This window comes from Elephantulus edwardii, unplaced genomic scaffold (genome assembly GCF_000299155.1).
Source record: "Elephantulus edwardii isolate Elephantulus edwardi_28Jun2011 unplaced genomic scaffold, EleEdw1.0 scaffold00212, whole genome shotgun sequence".
In the NCBI taxonomy this organism is placed as follows: Eukaryota; Metazoa; Chordata; class Mammalia; order Macroscelidea; family Macroscelididae; genus Elephantulus; species Elephantulus edwardii.
The window spans coordinates 713005-723515 of record NW_006399962.1 but is presented as its reverse complement, the minus strand read 5'-3'; positions in this window follow the sequence as shown (position 1 = coordinate 723515).

Here is a 10511-nt window from a genome sequence, read left to right as displayed (position 1 = left end):
TCCCTTTTCAGCAGGAAAAGGGTTTGAAAATAAGATATTGCTTATACATGTATAGAATAACCTGTTAATAAATGGAGGAATAAAAAAAGTCAATCACTTTGTTGAGTGATAAGCATTTATTGAAACAATGTGCTTTGCACTGTGGCAGATACAAAGAATTTGGATTGGTGTCTGCAGTCAATGTATTCTAGCATTGCCTATACTTATTATTTTTTTTTTTTGCCTATACTTATTTGACTTAGTAAATTTTTATTGTTTCTGTCACTGGGGGAGGAAAAGCTCTGAGGACCATTTTTTCTTGGAACACTGGGAAATGAGTGTATGGTTATAAGCATTAAGTGTGTTAGATAGGAAGAGCTTGGAGTAAGCATTCTGGATAGACTGAGTCATTCACAAAGCCTTCATGATGGTGAGGAGGCTTGAGCTAGTACTAGAAATGGTCAGGCAGAAGAAATAGCAGAAGTCAAACTTAGGGGAAGGGGTGGGGAGAGAGAGAGAATAAGACATTATAATTTGAACTGAAGATTGTGGGAAATAACTCTGGGAAAACAAGACCAGAAAACTGCTGAGTTCCTGGACAAAGCATTTGGATTTTGTCCATGACTAAAATTGAGTCATTACTGGGGCTTTTAGAAAGAGTAATTTGGTTTGGTTATCTACAGTGATTTATGTTAAATTACATTGAATACGCTTGGAGGTAGGAGCACTGACTGAAAAGCTATTGAATTTGGTCTGAGTCCAGACTAGATTGATAGGATGGAGATATAAACCAGGAAAGATGTGAGAGATTATGAAAGAAGAACCAAGAATAATTGGTGACTGAGTAATGAATGGGAGAGGAACAAAATGACTTTGTGGTGATTTGAGGAATCTTGTCCCCTCATATTAATTTTTTTCCTTCCAATGATTTGTTTACTAGATAGTTTTGAGTGCTACTTGTCTTCAGCACACAGAAAGCATCTGTTCTAGTTGTTAGGAATATTTTGAAAAGAATGAGACAAGGTCTCTGTCCTTGAAGTGTTATCAACATTTCCTATATAATAACTATAATAATGACTAATTGTAGTTGACATAGTTGTAGATTATGATATTGAGTGTCATGATCTAGGGATGCAATATGATGAAGAAATTTGGATTAGGGTAGATTAGGGAGGCTTGATAGAGGAAAAAGCATTGAAGAATGAGCAAATAGATGTTAAAATAAATAACAAATACACACTTTCTCGGCACGAGAGTCATGAGACATTGGCTTGTACAGTTGAGACAGACACATCATTAGGAAAGACCAATTATTAGAAAAGAACTTCCTAATTTTGTAGAGTTAAGTGAAAACAAGGGAAACCTTCAGTGAGAGAGGGCTTGAAACAGTAGCTATAACAATGGACTCAAACATACCAATAAGCAGAAAGACCAGGTAATATTTTGTTCTAGGATCGATGAGTTGGAGGCCGATCTATGTTGACTAACACTATCATCAACAACAAAAAGGAAAAGAAAATCAGAAATGGGGCAAAAGAAATATTTAGTGCACCTACAAACCAGTAAACTGTGCTGTGCTTTGAATGTGCTCCTGTTCCCCCACATTTCTCTCATACACCGATGCTCTGAATTAAATGTTGCTGTTGCCATGTTCCATCAAGCTGATTTTGACTCACAGCAACCCCATGTGACAGAATAGATTTCTCCATAGGGTTTTCTTAACTGTAAGGGGGGGGGTTATTTAGGGTTGTGTTGTTGTTGTTGTTGGTTTTGTTATTGTTGTTGTTTTTAAATATGCACATTTTCAGGCTCCTGTGGAACCCCTGGGTGGATTTAAACTTCTAAATCTTTATAACTTCCAAATATTGTCTACCTAGAGATATAGATTGAAGCTCAACATCAGGAAAACAAAGATTCTCACCACTGGGCAGATTGGCAGCATCAGGTTAGGTGGTAAAGAGACTGAGACTGTTAACAGCTTTAGTTTGCTTGGCTCCAGAATCAAACTGTTGGTACCAGTAGTCAGGAAATTAAAAGAGAAATTGTATTGGGAAAGTCTGCTGTCAGAGACCTCTTCAAAGTACTAAATAGCAACAATGTCAGTCTGGAGACTAAGGCGCACCTGATACAGGCCATAGTCTTTGCAATTACTTGGTATATGTCAGAAAGCTGGACAATGACTAAGGATTATAGAGGAGACTTGATGCCTTTGAGCTGTGGTGCTGGAGAAGAGTATTGCTTATACCATAGACTGCTAGGAGAGCAAACAGGTTTATCCTAAAGAAGGTGAGAGACCAGGCTGTTCCTTGGAGACAAGGATTCTGAAACTTTGTCTGACATACTTTGGGCATGTTGCGAGGAGGAACTAGTCCCTGGAGAAAGATGTCATTCTTGGGAGGGTGAAGAGGCAGAGCAAGAGAGGAAGACCATCAATGAGATTGATTGATTCAGTGACTGAAGTAATGGGAGTAGATGGGTCAGAGACAATAATGTTGGCATAGGGTAGAGAAGGGTTTAGGACTTTGTACATAGGGTCACTATGAGTCACAGGCCACTCGATGGCACATAACAACAACATCAATCAATGTGTTTAGAACAGAGATGAGGGAGGGATGGGAAATTATTCACAATGAATATAGTGTAAAGACTTAACATATAAGCCTTCCTTAATTCTTCAAACAGGCACTGTTCCTTGTGAAGTCCTACAGCAAACACCCAGGATTTGGCAGACACAGAGCTAAGTGAGTCAAGGAGCTCCGGTAGCATAATGTTTAGCACGTTGTTGCTAACCAAAAGGGTGTTGTTGTGTTGTTGTTATGTGCCGTCAAATCGCCTGCGACTCATAGCGACCCTATGTACAACAGCCCTAAACTCTGCTCTGTCCTGTGCCAATCGCACTGTCTCTGATACTCCCATCCCAATTATCCCAGTCACTGAATCAATGTTGTTGCTAACCAAAAGGATAGCCACTCAAATCCACCAGCTGCTTCTTGGTAGAGAGATGGGCAGACTCCTTTTGCTAAGATTTACAGCCTCAGAAACCCAATGGAGGTTTACTTTGAATGGCAATTAACTTGATGGCAGTGGTTTTGGTTTGGTTTCTGAAGCTAGGTGTGGAATAGTGGGAATAACCCTAATGAATAAGGAAGGCATTGTTTGTCTTTAAGGAAGGCTCAGTCTTGTTGAGGAGACCAAAGTAGTAGCCAAATAATTATAACTTAAGGTGATAGGGGCTGCAGTCAAATGCCTACAGGATGGAGCAGTGTTACAGAAAAGAGCATAATTAACTCCCTGGCAGCAGTGTTGTCAGAGAAGACTTTAAAGGGAATGTAAGGCTTTCAAGAATTTTGAGGTAGTTTGATTGTTTATTGTGTATGCAAAGAACACACAAGAGACTCACCACACCCAGACTGATCAATAACCTGAACTGCCAGCAATATTTAACAATCTTAGAATTTTTGGTTTGAAGTGAACTGGGAAACTACTAGATACTGCCTTAAAGTTCCATTCAATACATTTCATCTTAAGCACACATTACTAGTTTAAAAACTGCAGTCTCTTACTTATGTGTGTGCTTGAGTATTTTAAGCTATTGTTGCATCTCTTAGGAATCATATCTTTCCCGTATGAGTCACTGTTTCTTATTTTCCTAGTGTACAAAAGAGACCTTGATTGCAAGAGGTTAAATTGAAGATGAAGTAGAGTCTTCCCGCCCCCCTTCTTCCCTTGGCAAGAACACCACAGCGCTTTTGTAAACAAAAGCCAGAATGCAGTCTAGGAGCTGTTTCAGCTGAAGAAAAAAGTACACTTTTTTATTTTTTTAAAAGATGGTGAATTGAAGAAAAATAAGGAGCTGCGGGGCAGAAGGCCTGGTATAAAAACAGAGACACCCCCTCCCCTCCCCACCAGGGCACTGTGGCCCATCATGGGAACACACATATCACTTTAGCACTTGGACGGAGGACAGCGCAGAGCTTCAATGTCCTCCATCCCTAGTCTCAGCCTTGCAGCTAACATATGGGAAGGATTTAGAGACAAGGGGAATGGCAAAAAATCAGATGTCGAGAGAAATGATGAAGCTCACAGCTGGAATTCATGAAGTTCCATATTCAATGAAGGATTGATAGTCAGAAATCCAAAACACTCTTTCCCAAAAGAAAGACAAATTAATAGCTTGAGGACAAAAAAGGCTTTCCAAGATTCTTGGCTTGCCTTTAAATATAACCATGATGCTGATGTTTGCTTTCTCAAAGGATAGCTATAGTTCTATTTATTATGAATTTGGAATTATTGCATCAAAGATGGATACAGTGATTGCCGAAAGTGAATCTAAAATTGCATCACAAGCATATCTTGTTCACAAGTCTTTCTCACGAAGATATATGTTAATGATAAATGACAATAATTAATTTGTGAGACTTTAAACTTAAGTTACCTTATCTAAAACTTCCCCCTAAATAATTAGGGATAATTATTTTATAAGCTGCTCAATACTTGTAAGAAAATTGATGCTCAAAGAGATTGAATGATTTGCCCAAGATCTAGCATTGGTCACACAGTACTTAAATTCAGGTTTTCTGCTCCTCATCCCTCCATAAGTATATCTACTCCAGAGAGGTTTGTAGGAAGGACTAAATAACCATCAGCAGTTTTAATCCATCAGAGGCTCTGCGGGAGAAAGCCTCCTCTTATAAAGATTTCTAGTCTCAGAATCCTAATGGTGGGTCTCTAGGAGTCAGATTGGTTGGTTGGCAGAGTGTTTGGTGGGATTTACCATTTATTTGTTTTTATCTTTTTTTCTTTGGAAGAGGGTTGTTGTTGTTGGTTGCTGTTGAGTCAAGCACGACTCATAGCCACCCTAAGAACAAAAAGTCTGAAGCCTTTCTATAACTATTGTAATTTATCAAAGTTCATAGAGTTTCCAGAGGCATATGGTTTAGGAAGTGGATGCAGATTTCTTAAATTTGTATGGTTTCTAAACCAGCCCTGGAAATTTGTATATTTACTGATTACAGGAGTTGGGTCTAGAATTCATAGGCTTAAAAACCTTTCAAGTGATTTGAATCATCAACATGACTTTAGGAGTATTGCATTAAGATGAATGAAGCATCATTCTCTTACTAATCAGTTTACATTCCTCTTTACACTTGAGATGCTGGCTATTGGATAATAGAGGGCCAGCAGAGTCACATCTGGGAAGCATTAGCATCCCTTCAGCCATGCAGTCTGCAACAATTTGGAGTTGACTGCCCATCTTTCTCCCAAGGAGTAGCTGATGAATTTGAACCATACTCCTTTGTATTGTCTAACCATTAGAACGCCCTATGTTTGGCCTGTTGTTGTTCTTGCATACTATCATGTCAGAACTAACCCATAGCTAACCCTCTGGAGGTTTTCAGAGGCAGTTAATCAATTGGATGGAGATTGTCTATCCTTCTCCCGTGGAGCAGCTGGTGGATTCAAACCATGTACCTTTGGGATTGCAGCGCAGCTTCTTACCACTAGACCACCAGAGCTCCCTAATGCCTCTCAGGGACTGTGTCATTACTGTCCCTTACATCCAAGTTTTCTTAACATATAATCCATGGAAGAAATGCTCTAATTATCTTGTTTTTGTTATGTGCCACTGTGTTGCTTGTGACTCATAGTGACTATATGTACAAGAGCCCTAAACCCTGCTCTATTCTGTGCCAACCTTATTGTCTCTGACACACCTACTCCCATTAACCCAGTTATTGAATTGATCCATCTCATCAAGGGTCTTCCTCTCTTATGCTGTCCCTCTACCCTCCCAAACATAATGTCCCTCTCAAAGGACCGCTCCCTCTTTGCAACATGTCCAAAGTATGTCAGATGAAGATTCAGAATCCTTGGCTCCAGGAAGTAGCTCAGTTTCACCCTCTCCAGGACAAACTTATTTGTTCCCCTGGCAGTCCATGGTATAATCAGCACTCTTCTTCAGCATCACAGCTCAAAGGCATCAATTCTCTTTCTATCATCCCTAGTCATTGTCCAGATCTCTGACTCATAGCAAGCAATTGTTAAGACTATGGCCTAGATCAGGCGCACCTCAGTCTCCAGACTGACATCATTGCTCTTTAGCACTCTGGAGTGGTCCCTCACAGCTGACTTTCCCAGTGTAATTTGTCTTTTAATTTCCTGTCTGCTGGTACCAAGATTGTTGATTGTGAAGCCAAGTAAACTAAAACTGTTAACAGTCTCAATCTCTTCTCCATCCATAATGATGCTCCTCATCAGCCCAATGGTGAGAATCTTTGTTTTCTTGATGTCGGGCTTCAATCCATATTGAAGGCTGTAATCTTTGACCTTCTGCAGCAAGTGCTCAGGTTCTCCTCAGTTTCAGCAAGCAGGGTTGTGTTGTCTGCATAATGCAGGTTGTTGCTAAATCTTCCTCCAATCCTGTTGTCACATTGCTCCTCAAACAGCCCAGCCTCCTGGATGATCTGTTCTGCATATAGATTGAAAAAGTATGGAGACAGAACACATCCCTGGAGGACAACCTTCCTGATTTTGAACCATGCAGTGTCTCCTTCCTCTGTTCTGATGACTGAGCAGACCAAAAGCACCTAATGAATAAATACCCTATCTTAATCAAGTCCAGCTTAGATACGTGTGGACAAAGAGCATCTGCAGCTGCGGCAAACACTGGAGCATCAGAAACTGGATGAGCACGGGGCAGTGCATGAAGAGTGCCTGATAATTTGGAGAGCAGGGGAATGCCTAGAAGGCTAAGACAAAGACATGAAAGTCACTTTTAAGAATGATTTTAAATGGAGTCAGCAAGACTGCACTGTAAACTGATTAACTGGATTAGCATATCTAAGGAAATAATTTATCATTCAGTACTGCGGTGGAAGAACAGAAAAAAAAGACAGAGGCAAATATGGGCTTGTGTCCTCCCAGAAGTATCCAGGGGAGAAGGAACCTTGAATGGATTTTGAATATTCGTTTTTGATTGGCAGGACCCTCTATGTTATGAAATGTCTATTTTAAACCAGCTTCGCACAGTGTAATTGCACCAAATAGATGGCTTTAAGTAAAAGAAATTTATTATCTCACAGTTCTGGAGGGTAGAAGGGGGTCAACAGTTCCAGGAGAAGGTCATTATTTGTCTCATTCAGAGTCTAGTAGTTTTTGGCAATCCTTAGCATTCCTAGCTTTCTAGAGGCTTGAACCTCCTTCACTTGATGTCTTCCCTCATATGTGTTTTTGTGTCAGTGCTGTACCCTTTATAAAACACCATTTAAAAGGGAGCAGATTCAGAGCTCACCTTAATTCATTTTTGGCCTCATTAATATAATAAAGGAAAAACACAATTTCCAAATTAGATCAAATTCACGGGTTGAAGGATTAGGACTTCATAATATATTCTAATGGACACAACTGTACATTATATTGACCTATCACTGTATTCCTAAAGCCCGGAGGAGTGCTTTGGGATATAGCCCAAATTCACTGAGCAAGTGGTGCAAACCACTGACGTGCCTGCATGCTGACCTAAAGACTGGCAGTTTCAGTCCACCCAGAGGCATCTTGACAGAAAGATCTGGTGATCTGCTTCCAAAAATTTAGCTACTGAAAACTATCCTATGGAGCACAATTCTGCTGTGACACGTAGGGTTGCCAAGAGTCAGGATGGACTTTAAAGTCAATAAGAACAGTTAAATACTTTTTGTAAATAAGTATTTTCTAATTTATCCACACAGCCTATATTGCAATTATTCAGCAGTGCCATTGTAATGAAAGTGACTTTGTTATTGTGTACCATAGAGTCGAAACCAGCCCATAACTGACACTCCAGTGGGTTTTCAGAGGTCGTAAATCACATGAGAGTTCACTGCCTGTCTATCTTTCTCTCATGGAGCAGCTGATAGATTTGAACCACGTATCTTTGCACTGGCAGCACGATTCCTACCACTAAACCACCAGAGTCCCAGAGTAACCATAGATAAGCGAATGTGTTCTAATGAAACGTAGTATAAAAATTGGCAGTGGTTTGCATTTGACCCTTGAGCTTTGGCTTGGTAACTCATGTTTTAGAGGAATATTGTAATAGAAATATGTGTTTTAAATTAAATGTCCTTCTGACAGTTAGGGGTTTGTTTTTTTTTATTTGTTTATTTTTTGTTTCCTCAAGAATCTCTACAAAAGTAGAGAAGGAAAGGTAGATGAGAGGGGCATAAGCACCACTGCTTCACCAGAGTAATTGCTCCATTTTTATACTCTAGGTATCATTGGAAGAAAATCACCTAACAGTGACCATAACAATGGCCTTATGTATGACCAAGGTGATGAGGATGGTATAGGACAGGGCAGGGTTCAGATCTATCTTATATGGTTGCTGAGTCATGGCCGATTTGATGGCACTGAAGAGCAACAGTAATTCATACTGGCTTTTGTTTATATATAAATATATTTTACTTAAAATTTTTCAATAGTTAGAATGATTGTTGTTGTTAAGTATCATGAGTAGAGTACAATTCATGGTAACCCCAAGAACAATAGATCTGAACTCTGTCCTGTTCTGCACCATCCTCATCATCCCAGACACATTTGAGTCCATTGCCACAGGCACTGGATCAGTTGATCTCATTGAGGGTCATCCTCTCTTTTGCTCACCCTCTACCTTTCCACACATGATGTCTTTATTCAAAGAATAGTCTCTCCCAACAATATATCCAAAATATGGGTGGTGAACCTTCCTCCTTTCCCTCCAAGGAACATTCTGGTTGCATTTTCTCCAACACACATCTGTTGCTTTTTTCTTTTGGCAGTTAATAAGATATTCAGCAATCTTCTCCAACACCACAACTCAAATGTACCCATTCTTCTTATGTCACCCTTATTCATTGTCCAGCTCTTAGAGGCAAAGCAGGTGATTGGAAAGACTGTGGCCTGAATCAGGCACACTTTAGTTTTTGGACTGATATTACTGCTTTTCAGAACTTTGGAGAAATCCCTGACAGCAGAGTTTTCCAATGCTATGCATCTCCTGAATTAAGACTAATGTATTCTGTGGTTAAAAAGGAATAATTTATAACCCATTGCTGAAGTAGATGGCTACATAAAATACTAAAAACCTAGTCTTACAATAACCCCTAGTTGAATCTCTTTTTTTCCTCACTGACAAAAATGGTATAAGAAGAAAGAGATGAGTCTTTGACCTCCTAAAGGAGTCGAGTTTAAGGAAAAGTTAGAAAGTCATTACATATATAAAGAGTTCCAGGGCTGAAAAATAGATAAAGACAGCCATGATACATAGATGTTGCCTAAATAAGGAAAGTGATGGCTCGGTGACAGATTTCTCACTTCCTGTTTTGGAAACCCGGGTTTGATTTGCAGTCAATATACTTCATATAGAGTCACCATTTGTCTTTCAGTGAAATCTGTGATTTGGAACATGTTCTAGTGGAGCTTCCAGACTAAGAGGAGCTAGACAGAAAGTCCATGTGGTCTACTGAACATTGGTCAAATAAAGCATTACAGATGATAATAGATATGGGAATATTGCAAATCTGAGCTATGTTCATTTCACTGAGCATGGGGCCAGCTCTATGACAGCTAATAAAGGGTGATCTCAAATATTTCCCTTTAGTAAAGTCCAAAACCCTAATTATCGAAGTAGGACCAAGCTTACAAGGCCTAGCCCATGGTATAAATAGGTATAAATAAGCTGACAAGTAAAATTGATGAATGAGACCTTCTAAAGATTAAATTCTTGTGTGCATCAAAAACTTTTTACAATGTTGCATAATATGATGGGTGGAGGGGCGTGGATTAAGGAAAAAGGAAAGATCTAGTGTTAAAAATAATGTGTATGAATGTTTTAAGTAAACCAGCATAAAATAAAAATAAAATAAAATACAAACAAAAACACAAAAAATATTTTTTCAAACAGGGTGAAAAGAAAATCTACTGACTGAGAAAAAAACATTGGCAATACCATCTCAGGTAAGAGTCTTATAACAAAAGTTTACAGAATCCTACAGGGCCTCCATAAGAAAAAAACTGATAACCCAATTACAAAATGGGTAAAAGATATGGAAAGACTTTTCATAAAGGAAGACGTTTGGATAGCCAACAGACGCATGAAGAAATACTCAAAATCATTGGCCATACACTTGTGCAAGTCAAAACCACAATGAGATACCATCTCATTTGAGTAGCACTGGCATAGTTTAACAGGATAATAAGTAATAAGTATTGGAGAAGATGTGGAGAGATAATAGTTTTGGTGGGATTATAAAATGGTACAACTATTCTGAAAGGCAGTTTGCCATTTCCTTAGAAGCTAGAAATTCCATATGGCCTAGCTATTCTACTACTTAGAATATACCCTGAGAAAATTAGAACTAAAGCAACAAATGCTGGTGAGGTTGTGGAGAAACTAGAACCCTTATTCACTATTGGTGGGAGTGTAAAATGGTGCAACCACTGTGGAAGGCGGTATGGCACTTTCTCAAAAAATTGCAAATAGAGATACCATTTGACCTAGCAATTCCACTACTGGG